The following is a 25,393-nucleotide window of genomic DNA, read 5'->3' on the forward strand; positions in this document are numbered from 1 at the left end:
CCTAGGCTCATATTTCGGGGGCGTGCCTTTCTATATAAGTAGTCCCTTTCTATAAATGTCATGGACCCATGAAAGGTGTAGTGATTTAACAATGAAGATTTAGAATGATGGGTAGAGAATAGGTACTTAAACACTTGTTTATTTAACAGTTCATGTGGAAATTCTCCATAATGTCTGAGTACTATCTCTTTTTTTTTTTTTTTTGTCTGAGTACTATCTTTTCATTTTTAGGTCTAGAAAGCATTTCTTCATGTTCTTTATTGTCAAATGCACCATACCTGGCTAATTTCATGTCTTCCATTACTAGAAAAAGTAGCAAAGCTGTTACCATTTCCAATGCAACGGCTCTTTGGAATCTGTTTGTATCCTCTGCAGTTCTTTTAGCCCAAGTCTTGGCAGTGGACCTTGGTAGCCTAGAGCCTTAAAATATCCTGTGTCTGATGTGAGTGAGAGTCACCCCAAATCAACATGTCAACACCATTTTGGCGGCCTAATCTCACCCGATCCCATGAAAGATTACTATGACAGCCAATGGGAGTAATCTGCTAGTCTGGCCACCCTCCCGGAACCAGAGCCTGCCTGTAGAACCCCGGGACAACCAGTTTATAACTTGTCTTTTCACCTTTTAAAGTGTTTTTGTGAAACAAAAGATTTTGATTTCAAAAATTCAACTTTATCAATTTTTTAGTAGTGGATGCACTTTGAGTCTTGTTTTAGAAAATTTTTCCTAACCCAAAGTCTAAAATGTATAGAACATTTCCACGATTGTAGAAAATTCTATTGGACAGGCCTAGTTACCCTAATAATTGGTACCCTGTGCTGAAGACAAAATAAGCTGAAACAGGTTAAATTCTATAATGGGATCAGATTCCTGGTGATACTATTAGTTTGTGGCCTATAGAGAAGGAGCTTAGGACCTGATAGTGTTGCTACTGGTGATAGTTGACTTGCTTTTTAGGTCATGCTGGTTAGTCTAGGCTGAGATCACAGTAGTTGTTACATAACAACCACTTATATAATCATTTTTTTTCTGCTGACTGAAACGATATCAAAATGTTTGTCACTATTTACTGCCTTTTACAGGTATGGTTATTTTTCAAATATACCGTGATCACTACAGTAATTTTAAACTCCATTTAAATTCCACAATTCTCACTAGAGAGATTTGACATGCAAGGCAGTCTTCTCAAGAGAGATATTTCACTAAAGTGCAACCAAAATTATCTGAGTCCAAGGACCTCTACTGTGGGATCCTCTTGCCGCCACTAGTTTTTAAACCAAAAGCAAAGAAAACAACATCCCTCAATCTCAGTTTACCACTCTATGCAACGAAAGACTCCTTTTCCTCTATTTGTCTCATTAGAAACTTGTGAAAGACTAAATTAGGGTGAAATTTTAAAGACTTTCAGAAATATATATATATATATAAATATATATATATATATATGAATCCCATTTCCTTCCCCAAATCTGGAAAGCATAACAAATTTGTTTGTAGGCATTTGCTTCATAGTTTAAGTTTTGAGTGTTGAGGAAAGGTCCTATGGAAAATTATACTACTTTTACAATGCAATATCCTTCATTTGGTATAAGTCAGATTACCTTTTTGTGTGAACCAAGAGCACTTAGAAGATGGAGTGTGTCCTTTAAGGAAGAAAATTTTGCATACCTTATTACTTATTTGGAGACTGGAGGGCATCCTTACCTGATACTATTTGGGTTAATAGTTACACTTTCCAGTTCAGCCACTGGGAAGGCAATGTATCCTTTGATTTTCTAGGAGTTGTGTGTAATACTTAGTTTCCATCGTCTCCCTCAGCTTCTCTATTGTTTCTCTGATAAACCGTATAGGATGGTTTAGGAGATTAATTGCTTCTCACCTAAATAGCCAGCTTTCTGGGGGAAGCTTTGGCTTTTATATGAACATTTTCCTACCAGTTACTGGCAGCGGGTGAACTTCGCTACTCTACACTTATGACTGCTTCATTGTTGGGGTCATCAGATTCACGGAGGAAGTAGAAAATACTAAAGATTAAGGTTTCACAGTTTAAAGATTAAAAATAATATAGATTATTTAGGGGCTAAATCGGCATTCTGTGAAATGTCTTTTCCTTCCTCTCTTGTTCACTTAGAAGCACTTCCAGTCTTCTATTATCAGGGGCCACACAGGCAGAGTGCTGGAGTAGAAAATACACTGAATCAGAATCATGGTGTGTGACTTTGAGCACATCGTGTAACCTTTATGGGTCTCTTTTTCTAGTAAACCTTCACTATCACATTAGATAACGGAAGGGAAAGTCCCTTGAAGAGGGTTCTAACCTTAATGTATTGCCCCTTCCTAGCTTCTTTGGTTCAAACGTTTGGTGGGGCAGTTATACATTCTGGCTAAATGAGGTATTTGGATACTTTATTAACATATCAAAGCTCTACTTCCCCTTTCCTCCTATTTCAAAACCAAATTAAACTAAAACCTTTTCATTTGCTATACTGTTTGTGGAGAATTTTAACATCAGTTATCTAATTTGATTTACTCAACGTCCCTATTTTACAGATGCGAACCCATTGAAAACCCTTTGAAGTCGTGGCTCCTAGACTAGAAATGAAGCCTACCTCCAGTCTAATGTTCTTTTTAGTATGTTGCTGTGTTTTTTTGAAATCTCTCTTTTTCTTGTTACTGGGTAAATTTTTGAGCTGGCTAAACTACAAATATGTCTGGCTTTCAATCTTCTAGGCCACTCCTCTTCTACTCCCTCCGCCCTCAGTCCCCTCCCTCTCACTTCTTAAAGCGCTGCACTTTGCTGCGACCGCCATATTTCTTCTTTTCCCGGGGTAGAAGCTTGCTCATATTGGATCTCTTTGCCCTTGTGGTTCTTTCTGGAACATTTTCCAGCCCCCAACCATGCCTTATGGCGTATTTCTTTTAAAAAATTCACCAAAAATTCATAAAATATTTTTAAAAATCTGAAATTTCTCCTAGTATTTTCTTGACACCTCGCTATTTTACAGATATTTGGGATATTTTTAGGCAGTTTTCAATTTTAAAGGAATTTTTCTTTGGAATGATTTTTGGTTGACTCCTCTGGTTTTTTGTGGTTTAGTCTTCTTTTTCTCCCCCTTTTCTATATTTTGCCCATCGGGGCTGTGGATACCTGGTTTTAATATTGTTATTTTTTTGCCCATCGGGGCCGCGGATACCTGCTTTTAATTTTTTTTTCCCTTAGCCCATCGGGGCCTCGGATACCTGCTGTGTACCCCCTCTCTCCCCAACCCTCTGGCCCAACGGGGCAATGGATACCTGCCTTTTTTTTTTTTTTTAAATTTATTTTTTGGCCCATCGGGGCCTTGGATACCTGCTTTGATTTTTCTTTTTTTCCTTTGCCCATCGGGGCCTCGGATACCTGCTTTAATTTTTTTTTTCCTTGCCCATCGGGGCCGCGGATACCTGCTTAGATTTTTTTTTTTCATCGCCCATCGGGGCTTTTTATGGATGGAAAAGTGTTGGGTTTTGTGGTTCGTTGTACTATCTGGAATGTCTACAAAATGTTGCTGCTAATCGTTTGGTGTTGTGTGAGTGGACCTACGGCTTTGGCTGGGAGATGACTTTGCAGTTAGGCTAGGGGGTTGGTTAGGCTGGGGAGGAAAGATGGCGGCCACTTTAGAATTGCCGCCCAGCTTGGCTGAGAGCTAGTTGTTTGTGCTAAATATAAACCAGGAAGGTAAGATGAATAGTGGGACAGGCAGAGGAAATGATATGCATTGCATGAGTTAAGTGTTTTGAATGAGCTGATTTGGGTCATGTTAGGAGTTTTGCATGAATTGTGGTATCATGAGGTGGAAAAACAGGATCATCCTGTGTCACATTACAAAAGGCTAATCGAAAATGAGAGGGAGAGGACCTAGGCGCAGGGTTCAAAATGGCGATTTTGACTTTGCAGCATTGCTTAGCATGGCTCTCTGCTTTGTTAGAGTGTTCAAAATGGCGGATCCATTTTGCCGCAGTGTTCCAGTGGCGGGAAGCCACATCATGGGTGTCTTTGTTCTAGTGTGCAGCATGGCGGTGGAAATATTCTGTTACATAGTAAAAGATGGCGGCTTAAGTACTTGCCGCAGTCTAAAACATGGCGGGCCTTTGTCTTTGCCGTGTGCATTTCCTGACAGGTTTTGCTGCAGGGACAATATGGCTGACCTTGTCATGTGGATATCATGGCAGTTTGTCACGTGGATGTCATGGCAGGGGTGAGCGACCGTTACATTCTTGGCGGGCTTTGCACCAGGAGGGCCTGCCGCATTGTTAAAGATGGCGGGCTTTGCCGCGAAAAAGTGAAAGGAGGGATTGGCAATGTTGGATTGCCGCATGACCCACCCAATCAGAAAGGATGGTGGAATTGGTCGCAGCCAGTTAGTGGAGGATGGAATTAGACCGAGTTAGAATAGCACCTCGCTACCGTCTCTATTCAGCCAGTCAGGACGGGCCACGTTTGTACTACTCCCAGTGGGTGGTACCAAGGTCTTTCCAAGGACATTTGGCCTTTCCACCTCCCTCCCCTTTCACTTGCTCCCTCCCCTCCGGCATTGCCACTTGCAGTGCAGGATATTAGGCTGTGCGGGCTGAACTTCACGCCATTCCTCTGCATTGGTGCCGTGGCCTAAGGCTAGTGTACTACCCGCCCCCGCCAACCCCGCCTCTGCTCTTCTGCACTTTGGCCAGGGGCAGTGCTCCATGCCTGCCAAGTGTGAAAATGGCGGTGAGTCGTGGCAAGAACCAGAATGGATCGCAGATGATCGTTGGCCGACAGGTGGCAGAAGAGGAATCCCTGCCTTCCTCAAGAGGAACACCTACCCCATGGCTAATGCTGGGGTCGGATTTTGATTTCTATTTGTTTCTTGGATGTTAGTCATACATAGTTTGATTATGTGGTTTGCTAGTGTTCGATTTAAGCCTTAAGGGACTACTATGGAAATGTATTTAGGGGCTTTATTTGTAGACTTCATTTCAGTTACATTTAATTGGTTTTCATGTTTGGGTTCCTTTAAAATTCCTTAAAGTTTTCAGTTTCTTTTTCTACAAATTGCTTAAACTTTTTTTGTCTTTAGATGTTCAAAGTAAAATAATAAGCCATTTTAAAGTTTTTACTATTTTTTACTTTGGGGCTGACTTAATAAACTACTTCCCTTTGGATTTTTGAAGAGTCTTATAGCACAGAAGTAGTTAATTAAAAATTTAACTTTATGACTGAATGTAAAAAGGAATATTTGAAGGTCCACTCCGGTCCAGGCCTTGCTTTGTTCTCACCCTTAATGCTGCACTAATTGACTAATGACCCACCTATCTGCAGGAAACTTGAATTGCTGTGGACTTGCTTCTTCTATTCGAACTTATTATATTGGAGTATTATTGCTCATAATTTCAGTTTTCTGTGGTTCCTTGACTCCACAGCCTCTAGCTCCACCCCAGCCCTTTTCCCAGCAACCCCCTTAATGGCCCCAGCCCTGGCCCTAGCCCCAGCCCCAGCCCCAGCTCTGGCCCCAGTCCCGGCCCCAGCCCCGGCCCCGGCCCCAGCCCCGGCCCCAGCCCCAGCCCCAGCCCCAGCCCCAGCCCCTGGCCCTGCCCCAGCCCCTGCCCCAACCCCAGCCCCAGCCCCAGCCCCAGCCCAGCCTCAGTCCTGTTTCTCCCTAAAGCCCGTGAAATTTGCATTGATTCAGTGCTAAAAATAAGTTGTCCACGTTGCTCACCCAGTAGACTGGGATACCCTGTCTGCCTCTAGCATTGCAGATATTGAATGCTGACTACCTGAGTCACCATTTTCAATTAATGTACAGAATCCCTTTTGTCCATTGTCCCATGTTAGAACAAAGAATCCACACACCCTTTGCATTAATGTTAGGAAATGTTAATTAATTGAGAGCTTTCATAAGTCTAGTTACTCAATCTTCTCAATCCCCTGTCCTTAAGGAAGGAGAAACCATTCCTCTGTCATTGATGCAGTAGTCACAATCCCAGTTTTCTGGACAGTGCATATATACTGTGCTGACCACCTAAACTCTTCGCACTGAGTGAAATTCTAATTGTTCATAATCCTGCCCATTGGATTAGATCCCAGTCAAAAACCCTTTTGCATTCAGCAGGGGGCACAGAAAACCCAGATTTTTTGTTCCACAGTTAATGTGCTCAGTCCCAATTGTCATAGCCTTGTCCATTAAACAAAGGCATCCTACCAATTTTGCTCTGCTTTTCGGGAGTCCTGCTGTTCTTGGACAATTAAAGTACCAAACTGTACATCGTCTTCCCCATTAATCAATGACCCTCCATCCCATTCGCATTGCTATTAGGCACTACTGACTACCTGAGACCATCTTCCTTGAATTATTAATGAGAAGAATCCCAATTGTTCATTACACAAGTCCTCTGCAACTTTTTTGCACTACAGCAGAAGTGCTCATCCTCAAAGTCCTTTACTTTGGTATATTAATGGGTACAATAACTGTTAGTCATGGTCCTGCTTAACAGGTAAGACCCGCCCATGCTCTTCATTGCTCCTAGGCAGTTCAGACTACCTATCACTTTGCATTAATATGTAAAATCCTCATTTCCCATGGTCCCATCCATTAGTCTAGGATATCCCTTACCTCTGTGCCATTTCTTCTGAGGAGTTCTGATTACCCAAAGTCCCTTCTCTTATTAAACAATTGATGTGCATAATTACATACATCTATGGTCCCATGCAATAAAAAATGAAATCCCACACTCGGTGGAATACTGCTAGGTCATGCAGATTATTCAAGAACTCAGCTTTTGGACAGTTAATTTGCACAGTTGCAGTTGTCCAGAGTCCTGTCCATTTTAATGGGCCACTGTATCCCATTTGCATGCTATATGGGTCAGACTCTCAAGGAACCTTCTCTTGAATTGATAATGTTCATAGTTGCATTTGTCAATGTCCTGTGAATTAGTCACACCCACCCACTTTGTATTCTGGCAGAGGACCCTTACTACTTAAGAACTCTGCACTAGGACATTTTATGTGCACAAACCTAATTGATTACACCTGAGCCTTTTGTATCAGGAACCCTGCACCATCTTTACTTCTGAAAGGTGCTAATTATCTAAGGCCATTTCCTGACACTGTTCATGTGCAAAATTGCAGTCCCAATGACTCCTTTCTTTAAACTAGAATCCCATCCCCAACTAACTGCCTTTGCATTACAGCAGAGGATACTTCCGGCAGTTAATGGGCTTGATTGCAGCTACAGACCCCTCTGTTAGTCTAGCACCCATTCCCCTCCTAGATGATTTGCATTACTACAGGCAGTACAAGGGACTGATAATGGACTTAGACAGCTACAGTCCCTTATGTTAACCTAGGAACCCATCCCCACCTAACTCCCTTTGAGTGAGGAGGGTACTGCGGAGGGTACTTGGAACTGTTAATGACCTTTATTGCAGCTACAGTTCCTTTTGTCACTCTAGAATCCATTCCCTTCCTACTCGATTTGCATTACCACAAAGGGCACAAGGGACTGTTAATGTGCTTAAGTGGAGCTACAGTCCCTTATGTTAACCTAGGACCCCATCCCCCCCAACTCCTTTTGCATTAATGCAGAGCCTACATGGACTTGTTAATGGGCTTAATTGTACTGCTGTCCCTTCTGTTAGTCTAGAATCCCATCCCTCCTACTCAATTTGTGTTACCCCAGAATGTATGAGAGGCTGTTACTGTGCTTAAATGCATCTATAGTCTCTTACGTTTACCTATGATCCCATTCCTGTCTAAATCTCTTTGCATGACTGCAGAGGGTACTTGGGACTGTTAATAGGCTCAATTAGAGCTACAGTCCCTTCTGTTAGCAGAGTCCCATGCCCTCCTACTCTATTTGTATTACCAAAAGGGGGACAACGGACTGTTAATGGGCTTTATTGCAGATACAGTCCCTTCTGTTAATCTAGAATCAGTTTCCTTCTTGTTGGATTTGCATTACCACAGAGGGTACAAGGGACTGTTAATGTCCTTAAATGCAGCTGTAGTCCCTTATGTTAACCTAGGATCCCATCCCAACTATCTCCCTTTTCATTACTGCAGAGCCTACATAGAACTTGCTAATGGGCTTAATTGTACTACTGTCCCTTATCTTAGCCTACGATCCCATCCCCTCCTAATTCCCTTTAGATTACCAAAGAGGACACAAGGGACTGTTAATGTGCTTTTAAATGCATGTACAATCCCCCTCCCCCCGTTTTTTAACCTAGGATTCCATTCCCACCTCACTCTCTTTTCATGACTGCAGAGGGTACTTGGGACTGTTAATGGGTTTTATTGCAGCTACAGTCCCTTCTGTTAGGCTAGATTCCCATTCACTCCTACACGATTTACATTAACACAGAAGGCACAAAGGACTGCTAATGTGCTTAAATAGAGCTACAGTCCTTTATGTTAATCTAGGATCCCATTGCCACCTAACTCCCTTTTCATTACTGCAGAGCCTACATGGACTTGTTAATGGGCTTAATGGCACTGCTGTCCCTTCTGTTAATCTAGGAGTCCATCCCACCTACTCAATTTGCATTATCCCAGAGTGTACAAGAGACTGTTACTGTGCTTAAATGCATCTACAGTCTCTTATGTTTACCTATGACCCCATTCCCACCTAACTCCCTTGCACTACCACAGAGGGTACAATGGACTGTTACTGTGCTTAAAAGCAGCTACAGTCCCTTATGTTTATCTAGGACCCTATTCCCGCCTGACTCCCTTTTAATGACTGCAGAGGGTACTTGGGACTGTTAATGGGCTTTACTGCAGCTACAGTCCCTTCTGTAAATCTAGAATCAGTTTCCTTCTTACTGGATTTGCATTACCACATAGGGTAACTGGGACTGTTAATGTGCTTAAATGGAGCTATAGTCCCTTATGTTAACCTAGGATCCCATTCCCACCTAACTTCCTTTTCATTAATGCAGAGCCTATATGGGACTTGTTAACGGGCTTAATTGCACTGCTGTCCCTCCTATTAGTCTAGGAGCCCATCCCTCTTACTTGATTTGCATTACCCCAGAGTGTAGAGACTGTTAACATCCTTAAATGCATCTACAGTCTCTCATGTTTACCTATGATCCCATTCCCATTTAAATCTCTTTTCATGACTGCAGAGGGTACTTGGGACTGTTAATGGGTTTTATTGCAGCTACAGTCCCTTCTGTTAGTCTAGATTCCCATTCACTCCTACACGATTTACATTAACGCAGAAGGCACAAAGGACTGCTAATGTGCTTAGAGCTACAGTCCTTTATGTTAATCTAGGATCCCATTGCCACCTAACTCCCTTTTCATTACTGCAGAGCCTACATGGACTTGTTAATGGGCTTAATGGCACTGCTGTCCCTTCTGTTAATCTAGGAGTCCATCCCACCTACTCAATTTGCATTATCCCAGAGTGTACAAGAGACTGTTACTGTGCTTAAATGCATCTACAGTCTCTTATGTTTACCTATGACCCCATTCCCACCTAACTCCCTTGCACTACCACAGAGGGTACAATGGACTGTTACTGTGCTTAAAAGCAGCTACAGTCCCTTATGTTTATCTAGGACCCTATTCCCGCCTGACTCCCTTTTAATGACTGCAGAGGGTCCTTGGGACTGTTAATAGGCTTTACTGCAGCTACAGTCCCTCTGTTAATCTAGAATCAGTTTCCTTCTTACTGGATTTGCATTACCACAAAGGGCACAAGGGACTGTTAATGTGCTTAAATGGAGCTATAGTCCCTTATGTTAACCTAGGATCCCATTCCCACCTAACTTCCTTTTCATTAATGCAGAGCCTATATGGGACTTGTTAATGGGCTTAATTGCACTGCTGTCCCTCCTATTAGTCTAGGAGCCCATCCCTCTTAACTTGATTTGCATTACCCCAGAGTGTAGAGACTGTTAACATCCTTAAATGCATCTACAGTCTCTCATGTTTACCTATGATCCCATTCCCATTTAAACCTGTTTGAATGACTGCAGAGGTTACTTGGGACTGTTAATGGGTTTATTGCAGCTACAGTCCCTTCTGTTAGTCTAGACTCCCATTCACTCCTACACGATTTACATTAACATAGAAGGCACAAAGGACTGCTAATGTGCTTAAATAGAGCTACAGTCCTTTATGTTAATCTAGGATCCCATTGCCACCTAACTCCCTTTTCATTACTGCAGAGCCTACATGGACTTGTTAATGGGCTTAATGGCACTGCTGTCCCTTCTGTTAATCTAGGAGTCCATCCCACCTACTCAATTTGCATTATCCCAGAATGTACAAGAGACTGTTACTGTGCTTAAATGCATCTATAGTCTCTTACGTTTACCTATGACCCCATTCCCACCTAACCCCCTTGCACTACCACAGAGGGTACAATGGACTGTTACTGTGCTTAAAAGCAGCTACAGTCCCTTATGTTTATCTAGGACCCTATTCCCGCCTGACTCCCTTTTAATGACTGCAGAGGGTACTTGGGACTGTTAATGGGCTTTACTGCAGCTACAGTCCCTTCTGTAAATCTAGAATCAGTTTCCTTCTTACTGGATTTGCATTACCACATAGGGTAACTGGGACTGTTAATGTGCTTAAATGGAGCTATAGTCTCTTATGTTAACCTAGGATCCCATCCCCACCTAACTTCCTTTTCATTAATGCAGAGCCTATATGGGACTTGTTAACGGGCTTAATTGCACTGCTGTCCCTCCTATTAGTCTAGAAGCCCATTCCTCTTACTTGATTTGCATTACCCTAGAGTGTAGAGACTAATATCCTTAAATGCATCTACACTCTCTCATGTTTACCTATGATCCCATTCCCATTTAAAGCTCTTTGAATGACTGCAGAGGGTACTTGGGGGAGTTAATGGGCTCAATTAGAGCCATAATCCCTTCTGTTAGTCTAGATTCCCATGCCCTCCTACTCCATTTGCATTACCAAAGGGGATACAAGGGAATGTTAATGTGCTTAAATGCAATTACCTAGGATCCCCTCTCCACCTAACTCCCTTTTCGTGATTGCAGAGAGTACTCGGGACTGTTAACGGGCTTTGTTGCAGGCACAGTCCCTTCTGTTATCTAGAATCCGTTCCATCCTACTCCATTTGCATTAACACAGAGAGTACAGGGACTGCTAATGTGCTTAAATAGAGCTACAGTCCTTTATGTTACTCTAGGATCCCATTGCCACCTAACTCCCTTTGCATTACTGCAGAGCCTACATGGACTTGTTAATGGGCTTTATTACACTGCTGTCCCTTCTGTTCGTCTAGAATCCCATCCCTGTACTCAGTTTGCATTACCCCAGAGTACACGAGAGACTGTTACTGTGGTTAAATGCATCTACAGTCTCTTATGTTTACCTGTGATCCCATTCCCACCTAACTCCCTTGCACTACCACAGAGGGTACAAGGGACTGTTACTGTGCTTAAAAGCAGCTACAGTCCCTTATGTTTATCTAGGACCCTATTCCCACTTAACTCCCTTTTAATGACTGCAGAAGGTACTTGGGACTTTTAATGGGCTTAAATGCAGCTATAGTCCCCTGTCTTAACCTAGGATCCCATCCCTAATTATCTCCCTTCCATTACTGCAGAGCCTACATAGGACTTGTTAATGGCCTTAGTTGCACTACTGTCCCTTCCGTTAGTCTAGGATCCCATCTCTACCTAATTCCTTTTAGGTTACCAAAGAGGATACAAGGGACTGTTAATATGCTTAAATGTAGAAACAATCGCTTTTTTTAGGTAGGATCCTATTTTCACCTAACTCCCTTTGCATTACCACAGAGGGTACAAGGGACTGTTACTGTGCTTAAAAGCAGCTACAGTCACTTATATTAACCTAGGATCCCATCCCCAACTATCTCCCTCTTCATTACTGCAGAGCCTACATAGAACTTGCTAATGGGCTTAATTGTACTGCTGTCCCTTATCTTAGCCTAGGATCCCATTAGAGCTAATTACCTCCTAATTCCCTTTAGATTACCAGAGAGGACACAAGGGACTGTTAATGTGCTTTTAAATGCAAGTGCAATCTCCCCCCCCCCCCCCCCCCCCCCCCCGCCTTTTAACCTAGGATTCCATTCCCACCTCACTCTCTTTTCATGACTGCAGAGGGTACTTGGGATTGTTATTGGGCTTTATTGCAGCTACAGTCCCTTCTGTTACCCTAGATTCCCATCGTTACCACAGGCTCTACAAGGGACTGTTAATGGGCTTAAAAACAGCTACAGCTCCTTATGTTAACCTAGGATCCCATCCCCACCTAACCTCTCTTTTCACAACTGCAGAGGGTACTTGGGACTGTTAATGGACTCAATTAGAGCTATAGCCCCTTCTGTTAGTCCAGATTCCCATGCCCTCCTACTCAATCTGCATTACCAAAGGGAGTACAATGGATTGTTTATGTGCTTAAATGGAGCTACAGTCCCTTTTGTAACCTAAGATTCCATTTCCACCTAACTCCCTTTCCTGACTGCAGAGGGTACTTGGGACTGTTACCGAGCTTACTGTAGCTGCGTTCCCTTCTGTTAGTGTACATTCCCATCCTCTCTTACACGGTTTGCATTACCACAAACTGTATAACTATTAATGTGCTTAAATGCAACTACAGTCCCTTATGTTAACCTAGGATCCCATTCCCACCTAACTCCCTTTTCATTAATGCAGAGCCTACATGGGACTTGTTAATGGGCTTAATTGCACTGCCCTCCCTTCTATTAGTCTAGATTCCCAGGCTGTCCTCGATTTGCATTACCAAAGGGGGTATAATGGACTGTTAATGTGCTTAAATGCAGCTACAGTCCCTTTTTTTTTTTTTAACCTAGGAACCCATTCCTACCTAACTCCCTTTTTATGACTGCAGAGGGTACTTGGGACTGTTAACGGGCTTAATCACAGCTACAGTCCCTTCTCTTAGTCTAGATTCCCATCCCCTCCTACAGATTTACATTACCACAGAGGATACAAGGGACTGTTAATGTGCTTAAATGCAGGTATAGTCCCCTTTATTGTTTCACCTAGGATCCCATTCCCAACTAACCCCCTTTGCATTACCACTGACTGTACAAGGGACTGTTAACATGCTTAAATGCAATTATAGTCCCTTATGGTAATCTTGGATACCACCCCCAACTAACTCACTTTGTATGACTGCAGAGAATACTTGGGACTTTAAATGCGATTGATTGCAGCTACAGTCCTTTCTGTTAGTCTAGGATCTGTTCCCTTCCTTCTTGATTTGCATTACCAGAGAGGGTACAAGGGATGGTTAATATACTTAAATGGATCTACAGTCCCTTTTGATAACCAGGATCCCATTTCCACCTAACTCCTTTTGCACTACCACAGAGGCTACAAAGTACTGTTGAAGTGCTTAAATGCAGCTACAGTCCCTTATGTTAACCTAGGATCTTGTTCCCACCTAACTCCCTTTGCATGACTGCAGAGGGTATTTGGGACTATTAATGGGCTTTACTGAAGCCACAGTCCCTTAGTCTAGGATCCCATCCCCTCCTACAGGATTTACATTACCACGGAGGGTACAAGGGACTGTTATGGTGCTTAAATGCAGGTAGAGTTCAAGGATCCCATTTCCACCTGCCTCCATTTGCATTACCAAAGAGGCTACCAGGGACTGCTAATGTGTTTAAATGCAGGTACAGTGCCTTGAGTTAACCCCGAAATCCCACCTAACTCCCTTTTCATGACTGCAGATGGTAATTGGGACTGTTAACAAGCTTTAATACAGCTACGGTTTCCCTCTTAGTCTAGAATCCCATTCCCTCCTACTTGATTTACATTACCACAGAGTGTACAAGGGATTTTTAATGTGCTTAAATGGCACTACAGTCCCTTATGTTACCTATGATCCCATTCCCACCTAATTCCCTTTGCATGACTGCAGAGCGTACTTGGGACTGTTAATGCGTTTACCTGCCTATACAGTCTCATCTGTCCGTCTAGATTCCCATGCCCTCCTACTAAATTTGCATTATAAAAGAGGGTACAAAGGACTGTTAATGTGCTTAAATGCAGTTACAGTCCCTTTGTAAGGTGGGATCCCATTCCCATGTAACTCCCTTTGCATCATCCCAGAGGTTACAAGGGACTTTCAATGTGCTTAAATGCAGGTACAGTTTCTTATGTTAACCTTGAACTATATTCCCACCTAACTCCCTTTACATCACTGCAAAGGGTACTTGGGACTCTTAATGGGCTTCATTGAAGCTGCTGTCCCTTCTGTTGGTCTAGATTCCCTTTCCCTCCTTGATTTGCATTACCACAGTGTACAATGGACTGTTACTGTGCTTGAATGCAGGTACAGTCCTTTTTTTTTTAAACCTAGGATCCCATTCCCACCTAACTCCCTTTGCATTTCTGCAGAGGGCACTTGGGACTATTTTAATTGGACTCCTGTCCCTTCTGTTAGTCTGGGATCCCATCCCCTCCTACTTGATTTGCGTTTCCACAGAGGCTACAAGGGACTGTTAATGTGCTTATTAAATGCAGGTACAATCCCTTATGTTAACCTAGGATCCCATTCCCACCTATCTCCTTTTGCATGACTGCAGAGGTATTTGAGACCTTTAAAGTGGTTAGTGGCAGCTGTAGTCCCATCTGTTAAGTGTACTTTCTCAAGCACTCCAATTCCCTCACGTAACTTGGGAACATATTTCGGACTGTCACTGTGCTCGTTTTTGGCTGTGGTCCCTTTGTAATTCTAGGATCTCATCCCTTTCTACTCATTTGTATTACTTGTTGGTATTGGGACAGAAAGGTGCTTAAATGCAGCTGTAATCTGTTTTGTTAATCTAGGATTCCATGCCCTCTTAACTCCCTTAACATTACCTAGGAGTGTATTTGGGACTGTTGAAGTGCTTAATTGCATCTGTGGTCCCTTCTGTTAGTCTCACTTCCCATGCCCTCTTACTCCCTTTGCATTACAGCAGAGTGCACTTGGGACTATTAAAGTGTTTAATTGCAGCTGTGGTCCCTTCTCAGTCTGAGGTCCATCCCCTCCAGCTTTGTTTGCATTACCACACAAGGTACTTGGATCTGTGAATGTGTTTAAATGCAGATATGGTCCCTTTTGTTAGTTTTGGATCCCATGACCCCCTTTACATTACCTGGGAGGGCATTTGGGACTGTCATGATGGTAATTGCACCTGTGTTCCCTTCTGTTGGTCTAGAATCCCGTTACCTCCTACTCCCTTTGCATTACATGGGAGCGTTTTTGGGACTCTTAAGATGCTTAACTGCAACTATGGTCCTTTCTGTCAGTCTAGTTTCCAGTCCCTTTCTACTCCAGTACCCTTACCACAGAGGGTACTTGGGACTGTTGTGGTGCATCCCATCCTCTCACACCCTGTCAGCATTACAGCATAGGGTCCTGAACACCAAGGCCCCTTCTTTTCACTGTTAATGCACAATTGCATTTGTCCTTCTTCCTCTGCAGTATATAAAGACCTCACTAACTTCCCTTGTATTCAGTGGTGGATGCCCTTTACTCAAGACCTTTGTACTAGAATAAAGTGAACCATGGTAATTGACCACAAATATATCTTTCACTTAAGTCCCTTGTACTCTTTGTTTTATAAGAAGATGTATTAATTACCTCCGTTACTTTTTCTGGGAGTATTTACATGCAAAATTCCAGTGTTCAAGGCCCCTGTCTTTAATATCCCTCCCTTTCTGTATTATATCAGGGGATGTTAGTGACTCAGAGTCCTTCTCTTGGGACTCATTGTGCATGTGCCCTCGTGACAAGCTAATATCTTGAGTTCTTAGTATTATAGGAGGGACTACTGACTAGTTTCTCTTTTGGACAGTTAATGTGCAAAATTACACTAGGATCCCATCACATTTCACCTCCTTTGCATCAGGGGTCCTGATCAACTGTGGCTGCTTTTCCTCTAGAGTTTAAACGTGCATAATTTCAGTAACCCATGCTCCCTTATGTTAGATTAGGATCCCATTTCCTTGCCCCATTTACGTTACTGCGGGGGCTTCTGGCTAGCTAAGATAAGTTTTCTTGGACTGTTAATGTGTATACTTACATTTGCTCCTGTACCTGTACACCAGGTAAGGACCCTCCCCATTCTATTTATATTCCAACAGGAGGTGCCTACTACTCAAGATCTTACACACTACTGCAGTTAATGTGCACAATCTTAGTTGTCTTGTATACATTCTCAGTTGTCCACAACTGTGCTTTTTAGATCAGGACTCCACTTATTGAAGCACAGGTTACTTACTACCTTAAAGCCCTTGTTTTGGGACTGTGACTATGTGTAATTAAAATTGTCCATGGTCCTTTGAGTTAACTTGTGTCCCTGACTCTTTTCACACTCCCTTTGCTTTACTGCATGGGGTACTGTCCACTTAAGGCCCCTTTCTCAAATACGTGTAATGACAATTACATTAGGATCCTTCCCCTTCAAACCCCTTAGAAGTACCACAAAGATTTTGACCCCTAAGTCCCATTTCTTGTCCTGTTATTGTATTTGTCTGGGTTCCTGTGCACTAGACAAGGACACCTCTCCATTCCCTGTCCTTCCAGCAGGAAGTGCCCCCTCCACAGGACTGTTAAATTTGGACAGTCAAGGTGCACAATTGTAACTGACCACAACCAGTCACCTTGGACATTAATGTGCATAACTGCACATGGCTCATCCCATATGGATAAGATCCTATCCTCTCAGACCCCTTTTGTAGTACAGCAGGGGTAATGATCACTAAGGCCTCTTTTTATGGCTTGTTATTGTGCATAATTGCATTTGTGCATGTTCCTGTACAGTTGATGGGGGCACCTATCTCCCCACTCCCTTTGTCTTTTAGCAGGGAGTGCCTGCTACTTTAAGATCCTTATATTTGTACAAGGTATACGATTTTAATTGACCACACCATGTCCCTTCGACATTAATGTACATAACTGCAACTTAGTTCATCTTATCCTGTTGCCCTCCATTTGCAGTATATCAGGGTTGCTGACCCATATATCCCCATTCCTTGGCCTGTTAATGTGCATAATTGCATTTGGTTCTTGGGCAGTAGACAAGGATCCCCTCCTCCCCCACATTTCCTATGCCTTCCAGTAGGTTGTGCCCACCACCAAGACCTTTCTATTTGGACAGTTAATGTGCAGAATTGCAGTTTTTCACAACCCTGTTACTTCTAGGACTATTTTATCTCCTTTGTAATACTGCAGGGGATACTGTTTTCCCCCAAGGTCCCTTCTAGTGGACCGTTAATATACATAATTGAAATTGTTGTCTTTATCAGTAGACTAATGTCATATCCCCTCAGCTAACTATCATGACCTCAGCTCTTGGACAATTAATATGCACCAATAACATATCAAAAGTACGATCATTAGATAGGACCCCTGTACCCTCACTGTATACATCAGAGGTACTGACTAAGGCCCCTTTTTTGGACTGATAATGTGAATATTTGCAATTATCTATTCTCTCTTCTTTTTAGAGTCGGATAGCATCCCTTTGCACCCCCTTTGCATTACTGCAGGGGCTGCTAATGACACAAAACTTCTACTGGGACTGCTGATGAGCACAATGGCATTTAGCAATGGGTTTTTCCTCCCTGGCTTTGTTAGGCAAGCATTCCCAGCTCCAGCTTCCCATGGCATAATAAAGTATAAACACTGCAGTATGCTGTGAACTTGTCCATCAAACAACGACCCATACTCCCACTCCTTTTGCATTGGCTCCAGTGTATCAAATTCCAAGTAGTCATAGTCTTGCCATTATCTTCCCTCTCCAGACCACTTGCCTGCCCTTGGACCCTTCTTATGGAATATTAATGCTCACAATTTCAGGTGTCCATGTATCCAGATAAGATTGTGCTCTCTTGCCCCTCCTGCTCCTGCCCTGCCCCTTTTGCATAGTTGATGGGAAATGTTGACTGAGCAAAATGCTTTTCTCTTGGACTTAAAACGTTAACAATCTCAGATGTCATTGTTTTGCCCATTTTGAATTTCTGTAATACCTTGGTTGCACTTTCTTTGGTCCGGCCCGTTAGACATGGACCCTTCCACTTCCTTCTTTGCATTACTTCTGAGTAGTGCTGACCTCCCACAACCCCTTCGGTGTTATTAACACAGTATTAATTGTCCCATTTTTTAGCCCATCAGCCCAAGATCTCCCTACCACTTTGATGTTGTGTTTGTGCAGTATTGACTACCAAAAGCAAGCCTGAACTAGGTGGCTGGGCCTTCACTCCTTTTCCTGCATTTGTCAATGATCCCAGTTCCAATTCTTTTCACATTCTGGGGACAGGAACCATTCCTACCCCCCTCTTACTGCTTTACTAGGCAAAATGCCCAAGGCAAGTCAGACCCAAGGGAACTGGATTGCTATCCTTTATTTTGGGTTTTCATTATACATAAGTATCAATTGAAAATTGTCTCCCCAGGAAGGAAGTTTAGCACTATCTGTGCATTCTTCCTTTCAAAGCAGATTGCCTGGCTAAGACTCTCTCCTCTCTTCTTGTATATTGCCATTGTATAGTGTCAACTGCCAAGATACAACCAAAAAGTTGCTGTTAAGTTTTTATGTTGTAAGGAAGATTGCAAGTTAGAATTGATAACCTGGTCATTGAAATTTTGAAGTCTAAAAACCTATTTATACCATGTACCAGATGACCAGTGTCTCTCATTTTACTAAGGGTGGTGGGTCTGTGGATAGACCACTGTGACTTTGATATTTTAGTATGATCAAAGGAGTTCTAGAGTGGAACTCTTAAGACCAGTATCTTTGGGCTCTACCACCATTTTCAAACCATTCCTTGTTTGGGCTTTAACAATTTTCACTTTTAGAAAAACTACCTAAACCTCCTAATCCTTAAATTTTTTCATCTGGAGCTCCAACCAGCCCCTACTTATTTCAAGAAGATTGCTGTAAAAGGATAAAAATGAGAGAACATATGCTGAGGTGCTTTTGAAAACCATAGATCAATTTATTTGATTAATCTATTACATAAAATGCCCCCTGTTTAATTCTGCTAATTTAAAGTAGCCTAAAGCACCACACTGAAGTGAGGACTTAGAAATGATGGAACCAGTTTCCCCATTTCATATGAAAAGAAAAATAAGCCAAGGTCTAATCATTCTTTCGGATATAAATTTCAACAGTGAGGTAGCTGCCTGGTAAAAATGAATAGTGTTCCAGCTCTAGTGTACAGGGTGTTTGGTGGCAGAGAAGTATTTAATATGGAACTGCTGGAGCAAATAACTAGTTATCACTACAGCAGTTCTTTGTAATCACTGAGAAAGGATACTCTTCTCTGAGAAGGATGTCAAAAGATTCGCCCAGCTCAGGGTGCTGTTTGCACTACTAGCTCCTTGGACAGCTGTAAGAAGTCTCTGGCTCTTTAGAATACTGTAAGTACTACTTTGCAGTTATTAAGTAATCTTTTCCCTGTTCTGTTTTCTTTCTTTTAGATGCTACCCATAGAAAAGTCAGAGGGTCCTATAAGTCTCCTTCCATGTTTCTACCTCATCTGCAATTTATATATCACCATATGAGTTAACAAACAAAATAACAGAGTTAGTATTGTGTATCTGGCCCTATGCTCGGTTACACTGAAGTGAGGGGTAGAAATGATATAGTCCTATATAATCTCATCCCCAAGATGGTTGTCTTGTTAAAGGCGCTAATATAAGCACACTTGAAATAACTCTAGGATATGATAATCAAGTGCTGTCTTGTGTGAATTATAAGTTATAGAGATTTAAAAAGGGAGCACACTAGGGTTTGAAGTTAATAGGATAAACTTAAAGGAGGTGGGTTAACTTTTTGTCTTTGGTCTAGGACGTGATTAATATTGCAGCCATCTGGGTAGTACAATTGGTTTATTTTAATGTCATTTGGTTTTTACCTCTTTTGGAGCCATGGAAAGTGATTAGAGATAAGGCCTAGCCAGTGTGTTTGGCTATATGCCAAGGCTGACAAATTGTTGATTGTTAATTGTTTGAAGCTTATGCTTTTCAAGCTCTAGGGATTGGGGGTATAAATCCGATTTGTTAGATCTCTGCCCAAGAACAGATGAGAGTAGCAGTGTCTTTTTAGTTTGAGATATTTGTGGAACCTGTTTGGCAAGAGGGCAATGGAGAAGTATGTTTTATAAGAAAACCATGACCTCACCTACTTTATGATGAAGTTGATACGTTCTTTCCCCTCACCTTTTTCAACAGATACTTTGGTAAGCGAAAAAACTTAGCCTCTTTGATGTTAAACAAACACAAAGATCCAGCTGAAAAATATTAACATCAAATTTGAAGCACTTTTCTGTGCATATACATGTATCCCAGCAGGAGCAAGAAGAATCATACTAATGAGTTGGGCTTTTCTTACTGCCCATTTTAATTCATATCCGTATTTCCTAACAGCTTGTTTTCCCCCCTACCAATGCCTAAAGACATTATTTGTCTGACCGATTGGAGGTAATATACGGATGGTCCTGAGCCTTCTTGGAAACGTGGTCTATGCCATTGTTTCTCAAACTGAAGTAACTTGTCAGGATGCAACACCTTTTAAAGAAACAAATTTTTTTTGAGATCCTAAAGAATATGTGTTTTGAGGAACACTGACTTAAAGTTATTTGCAATATAAACATGTTTTCCAATTTCAAGATATCTTTGTCAAAGATATATAATTTTTAAAATAATTTATGTAGAACTTGGGGATCCATGAGAATATATCCATAAACCCCCAGGGATCTTATCACCCCAATTTGAGAAACACTGGTCTATGCTTATGAAATCTGTTATTGCTGCTAATCAAATTATCATTCAATATTAATATACAACTATATTTATTGGAATTTGTTTTAAAGGGATGAATTCTGAGCTGGTACCCCCACTCAAGAGGAAGGATGGATCGATTTTAGGTGGATTGAAGCCTGCCCTAGACAGCATCCAAAGGTTAATCTTGGAGTTGTATTTCAGTTCATTGCTTGAAATAAAATCTCTAGCAGTTGTAGAAAGGGATGCTCTGGGAATGTGGGCATCTTCAAACTTGCGATAATCCTTATGCAACAAATATTTATTGGACCAGGCACTGGAATAAATAGTAATACCAAAGACATAGTTCCTGTCCAGGAATTTGCTATCTCATGGAGGATGCAGAAATGGACAAATTATTATGGTGTTGGGCAATTTGATGAGTACCATAAAAAGTTTGGGAAATTCTGTGGGGCATAGAGGAAGAAGAGTAGGGGAAAAACACTCTTACTAAGCAAAGTGATAGCAAGGGGAAAATGCAAGGTGTGCCTAGGGAGCACCTTGATCAGTTGGGTCAGGAGCTGTGTAAACTGAGGGCTTACAGGCACTACTCCAGTATTCCTTGCTTTTTACAAATGCATTTTAATGAAGCACTAGTTTTCTTGGATGGAGTGAATCACTATTCTTTTTCATGGGTTTGGGGGTAGAAGGAGTGAGATGCTGGCAAAATTATGAAAAAGTTCTGAACCGGGAATAAGAACACAGCTTTTGGTCCTGGCTCTGACTTTGGATCAAATCACCATCCATCTCAACTTCAGTGTCAAGGACTGCTGATGAATTAAGACAGGGACTTGAATTAAATACCTCAACCCCTGAAAATTACATTTTATCATTTTCAAAGGATCAAGAAAGGAAGCACTAAAATTGTTTTGGCATTTCTCTAAATGGTTATTGTGATTTCTGATTTTCCTCCTTATAGAACCTTAATATATAGGATTGGAGAGAGTTTTCTGACCCTGGTTTTGTGTGTCTTTTCCTATAACCACCTTGAGCTTTTCTACTATCTTTCTGTAGCTTATTTATACATTTCTCTAACCACCTCCCTAAATTATAGAAGATCTTAAGACCCAGGGCTGCTATGATATAATTTCTTTTCAGGGTAGCTGGGCCCTGATCATCAAATGTACACCTGGATGGGAGTTTGTGACTTGAAGTAAAGAATTAAAAGTTGATCTGTAGTGGCTGCTAAAATATTATATGTGAAAGCGTCCTGGGGAAATTTTTTAGCAGCTTAAAGAGAAGGAAACTGATATCTGAACTTAACTAACTGTTCCACCAAACCTTATAAGCTCTGATGGCAAAGAGTATAGTTGTGTATGGTTAAACAGAGTTAATGCCTTCTTCTGCCTCAAGTCTTAAGGACTCATTTGGAAGAAAACTATTTTCCCGCTAACATATTTTTGGCTACAGACAATTAGCACTTAACACTGGTGTCTTTCAAAATCTAACTCAAGTTGGATCTCAAGTATTTGTATGAAACTTAGCTGACATGCTAAATTTAACAAAACTAGAGGGCTTTGATGCTAAAGTAGCCATACTCAGTAAATATGTTTCAGAGTGGCTCAGAAGACCTGGAGAGACTGAGCAGTTGTTTCCTTTTAGGTACCTTAACTAAGCAGTGTATAAATCAATTTGAGCTTGGATTCATTAATTTTAACGTTCTCTGGGTAAATTTGATTGCATATGGATTGTCCACTCAACTATCATTAATGGAGTTTCAAGAAGGAGCCTGAGTAGATATGTATAAATATGTATGAACTGCCATGTTTAACTAGAAGGTTTTACTTAGCAATGAAGTATCTAATCTTAGGTTAAGTAAGGATGGGGAAGGATGTTACCAAAAGACTTTGAAGCTTGTTCTCATATTGGGAACATCATAGAATACCAGTTTAGCTTTATTGGACATCTTATCTAGAGAATAGAGTTGAATAAGTGATCTTTCACAGACTAGGATTTGTTTGATATTGACACAAATGTCCTTATAATATGGTAATTCTTGATCAGGGATCTGGAAGCCATACCTTGTGCTTTCCACACCATACCATAACATAAAAAGTGCTTTCAAGATTGCAAACCTGACTTAGATCTGTTTCAGTGAGCTCCTATCCTATAGTAAGGGCAGGTAGCCAATTATTAAAAATGGTCAAGGCAATTGTACTTCCAGGCAGTAGTAGAAATTGCTCTGCTACCTTGTATCTTGAAGTATTTTCAGCATCTTTAGGCCACAAATTTAGTCAGCCCTTAAGGTGGCTATTGGTTTGACCCATATTTTCATTTAGTTCTTTTTCTATACTTGCCTAGTCCTTCTGTGATACTGCCAGTGCTTGCCATTACAGGACCTTAAGGAGACAACAGGCTAGAGAGGAGAGACAGGAGACACCTATATCTAATGCTTCAGGTTAATGCTTCTTAATGGCTTTTGTTTTGTTTTGTTTTGTTTGATTGTTGTTGAGGTTTCCTCAGCAGTTTTGTATCTTACTGAGCCCTGTCTTTCTTCTCAAGGACATTCTGAGCATGTGAGACCTGAGGAACTGCAAGCAGCTTTAAGAAGCTCTACATTCAACAAGTCTTTCCTTTTAAGAATCTGGATAAGCTCCAACCAATCTAAGAGGATGGCTTGCCGGCTCCCTGGAGAAAAAGGTAGTGTAAGGAGCTTATTATTGTGTGAATTCTGTCTATGGGTTTAAGGGCTTTAACTTCCTGCACTTCTCCTTTTTAAAACAGAACATGGACCAGTTTTCATCAATTTCTACACAGTTTTTTATTTTTTTTCTTTTTGGGCATAAGGGTAGAATAACAGAGACCCAAGGGCCTGTGTAAGCTACTTATTGGACCCCTAGCCTTCTGTACCTTGTTTTTCCTTTTGCATAGATTTGCTTAGTTGTTGTAATAACTGGGGTTTTGTACACCTGTAGCCATTCTTGATTTTTCTGAATATCTTGGCACTTTGGTGGTGCCTCATTTTTATAAGCTGTTCAAGAAATGTACCATGTAGACTGAGTAGAAAACAGTTCTGTTTACCTTGGCAATGCTGCAGCATCTTACTACTTAATACACAAATTAAAAGAGGGGAATGCTACAAAACTAGGTGAGAGAGAGGCACTTTGGTTGAGATAGATTGCTCAGTTCTTAAGATAGATAGTACTTTATAAAAGAAGCCTGAGGCAATGTGAAGAAGAATTCTTACAGAACTCATACAGTCAGACCACATTGGAGCTTTTCTAAAGTGTCTTGATGGCTCTCTTGGTTGAGAAAGCTTTAGCTTCTCCTTTTATTATTTTCAGCCCCTTAATTTCTTGACCTCCATTGTATTTTATGAGAATACCAGGACATTAAAAATCCACACTCTCTAGAGGACTGTTCATCAGTGGAGACTGGCGACTAAAACACAATACAGGAATTTGGTAATTATTCAGCTCTAAATTGTCTTGGAGATGAGGGGAGGTACAAGGAATGGAGCTTGAATGAGTAGAAGAATTTGCATGTTGTTAGACTGGTAGCTAGAAAATAGAGTTCTACATAGTTCTAAATCTCCAGTCCTCAATCCATCTGAAGAAAATGGTAGACATAGTTTAATTTAACCCCTAGTTACTCATTGGGACAGACTTTCCCAGTGTACTGCATTTAAGTAATTTATTTTTCTTTTATCTCTTCTCCAGATCTTCCTCAGAAGAATAGGCTTGTTGCTTTACAGTGTTAATGACCCATTCCCTTTGACGATCCCTAGGTGGAGATGGGGCATGAGGATCCTCCAAGGGAAAAACTCACTATCACTGAGCAACAACCCTAGGCCAGGAGGTTCTACCAAGATTCTTTCCTGGGCCCAGTTAGGAGGATGAAATCTCAAGACAACCACCACACATCCAGAGGTGGGTAAGCTGTCCCTAAAAGCATAATAAATAGTCTTTAATTTCTTGTTTTTCAGTATTCATTGCACTTAGCTTTCCATTTAGATTATTTTCATCATTGTCAACTATGTCTGCTTTGGTAAAAACTGCTTCTAATTAACCTGGGAAGCAACTGGGCGTGACATGGGTGAAAATGATGATGTGAAGAGAATAGCAGGCTGTATGAGTTAGGGTGTTTAGGGTGGGACTGTAGCATGTGGTAGAGCCTTTCAGCTAAATTTTTTTTCTTTTAGGAGAACATGGACAACAACTGCCACATCTGTGACATTGATCATGGGCAGATCATCATTCTGGACCCTCTGGTCTCCAAAGTCTCCCTTGAGGCCCTGTTGGAGAACTTTGCCAATCATTTACGTACTTCAGGATGCCTTGGGATAGCTGTTGGACAAAAGAAAAAACAAGCTGTTTGAGAAGATAAAACAGAGCTGTGTCTTTTTATGCTGTGCCTGCTAATTGACAGAAACTTCACAGCTATGAGTGGGAATGTGACTAGAAGTGGCACAAAGTTATCTATCATCAGGCTGGATCTAAAGAACTAGCACCCTGCGTATTCTAGGTCAGTGATGAGAGAGGGTGGTTAGGGGGATGTAGGTTGGGAGATAGAGGTAACTGTTCAGTGTAGTAAGTCCTGATTGTACAGGCTTTATACAGATTACTATCCAACTAAAG

At 41.5% G+C, this 25,393-nt stretch overlaps 1 long non-coding RNA gene across 14 annotated transcripts in view; it reads left to right on the top strand.

Moving 5' to 3' along the window:
• The first annotated feature begins 2,820 nt into the window (after positions 1-2,820).
• Positions 2,821-25,393, top strand: part of LOC109549496 (uncharacterized) — a 31,164-nt gene continuing 8,591 nt past the window's right edge. Inside the window, exons 1-6 of one of the 14 annotated variants that reach the window (XR_004524589.2) lie at positions 2,821-3,567; positions 19,476-20,236; positions 20,870-20,957; positions 23,319-23,456; positions 24,476-24,685; positions 24,958-25,280. This is a non-coding gene — a long non-coding RNA (uncharacterized lncRNA). The other 13 variants (XR_012329220.1, XR_012329222.1, XR_004524585.2 and 10 more) reach the window with 13 other exon arrangements.

The sequence above is a fragment of the Tursiops truncatus genome, chromosome X (genome assembly GCF_011762595.2).
Source record: "Tursiops truncatus isolate mTurTru1 chromosome X, mTurTru1.mat.Y, whole genome shotgun sequence".
Taxonomy (NCBI): domain Eukaryota; kingdom Metazoa; phylum Chordata; class Mammalia; order Artiodactyla; family Delphinidae; genus Tursiops; species Tursiops truncatus.